Below are 2,500 nucleotides of genomic sequence, written 5' to 3'. Positions count from 1 at the left end.
AGGTGACTCTTGTCTTCACTCAGCACACACGCAGCCCATCTGCCTGCCATTCCCCTCTATGCCACTCCACACACACACACACACACACACACACACACACACACACACACACTCCTGTGACCAGCTGTCATAATTCCAAGACTTTCGAGCTCTCTGTCTCACTCACATGATTTTATTTGCAGTGTAAGACACTGAGATTTATTTTTGTTGTGTGACATCATATGATTTGTTCTCTCAGGAATGTTTTTTTTCTTTTGTCATGGCCGTCACTGTCTCTAATCTTAATTGGATAAGAAAGAGACTGCTACGTTGAGAGAGAAAAAAATGTATTCCTAGTTTATTGAACAAGGTACAAAAATAAATCAATTTGTGTTTAGAAGTGTGTGTAATAATACTAAGTGCCTCAGGCGTTAGTTATATAATGCATACTTCACAGGACACAACATTAGGCACACCTGCAGGAAATAATGAACGTTTCTGCTTCATGCTCGGTTTGTATACACTGCATGTGTATTATATTATATAAACAGTACAGGCCAAAAGTTTGGACACGCCTTCTCATTTCATGACTATTTACATTGTAGATTGTCACATCAAAACTATGAATGAACACATGTGGAGTTATGAACTTAACAAAAAAAGGTGAAATAACTAAAAACATGTTTTATATTCTACTTTCGATGAGCTTCAAGCACACCTGTGAAGTGAAAACCATTTCAGGTGACAACCACTCGAAGCTCACGGAGGAGAATGCCAAGAGTTTGCAAAGCGTAATCAGAGCAAAGGGTGGCTATTTTGAAGAAACTAGAATATAAAACATGTTTTCAGTTATTTCACTTTTTTTTTGTTAAGTACATAACTCCACATGTGTTCATTCATAGTTTTGATGTGACAATTTACAATGTAAATAGTCATGAAAATAAGGATTGAATGAGAAGGTGTGTCCAAACTTTTGGCCTGTACTGTATGTGTTAATTATCAGTGTTGTACAATTATTACATTATTAACCATAAGGAAATAATAAAGATATGTGGTAAAGATCTTCACCGCATCATATTTAGGGATAATAAGAAATGAATATTTTGCCCATGTTGACAAACACATAGACACTTTAATGGAGAGTGATTATAATTTTTGCATGCAAAATACATATAAATGCCATAAATGGCCTTTTAATTTCTTTTTTTTTTTTTAAATCTTGTTGGGTAAAGACGACGATGAGCGGAGAGGGATAAAGGGCGGGAGTTCTTTCTTGAATTCAATAGTGTTCTTCCACCTTCTTTATCAAAGTCCTAGCACTCGCAACTTTCTTTGGTCCAATTGTTTATGTACTTTTTTTTCTTTTAAGTACAAAAAGGCGTTTAATTTCAATATTCGAATTACACTGAATGATAAGTGGAAAATTTACGACTTTGTTATGCGCAATGTTTGGCTGTGCAAATATCCGAGGCAAACGTTTCTGAATCTTATGAAAAGTGGGCTGTATGAAGTGCCGCTGTATTGTAAGGAAAACAGTACTATTGGAAATATTTTAAAATATATATATATCTAAATAATAATCAAAAAACGATAATAAAAACAAAAAAAATAAAAAATGTAAAAAACATTTTTTTAAAGAATAGTATTGGAAGTATCAAAAACAAATCAAAATATTCAAAAAATGATAATAAAAACAAAACATTTTTAAAAAATTAAAAACAAAAACTGAAAAAAAGAATATTGGAAATATTACAAAAGATCAAAATAATAATCAAAAATAATAAATCATCATAAATAATGAAAAAATAAAATAATAATAAAAACTTTTTTTTAATAAAAAATAAAAACAAAATGAAAAAACAGAAAAAAATTATAATATTAGAAGTATTAAAAGCAAATCAAAATAGCATTCAAAAATTATAACAAAAACAAAATATGTATTAAAAAACTGAAAAAAATAATAATATAGGTAATATAAAACATCAAAATAATATTTAAAAAATTATAATAAACAATTATTAAAAAATAAAAATAAAAAAAGAATAATATTACAAATATTAAAAACAAAACATTTTTGTTTTTACAAAGAAAAAAATTATACAAAAATAAAAAACAAAAACTGAAAAACTGAATATTTTAAATATTAAAAAGGTCAAAATAATAATCAAAAAACGATAATCAAAACGATTTTTTTATAAAAAATTAAAAAAATATAAAAAAAATTATAATATTGGAATATTAAAGCAAATCAAAATAATATTAAAAAAATGATAATAAAAATGTATTAAAAAAAAAACAAATTAAAAAAATAATAATATTAGACATATTAAAACAAATCAAAATAATATTGAAAGATGATAGTAAAAAAAACAAAAATATACTAAATTTTAAAACCCCCAGAAAAAAGAATATCGGAAAGGAAAATGTAATTTTTTGTTAATAAATCAGTCTTTTCCCACTTTCTGTCTCACACATTTGTCCATGTGACGTATAATGAGATCTCGCTATATAATGCTTCACT

Source organism: Entelurus aequoreus, linkage group LG10 (assembly GCF_033978785.1).
Source record: "Entelurus aequoreus isolate RoL-2023_Sb linkage group LG10, RoL_Eaeq_v1.1, whole genome shotgun sequence".
NCBI lineage: Eukaryota > Metazoa > Chordata > Actinopteri > Syngnathiformes > Syngnathidae > Entelurus > Entelurus aequoreus.
This window is presented reverse-complemented; position numbering follows the sequence as displayed.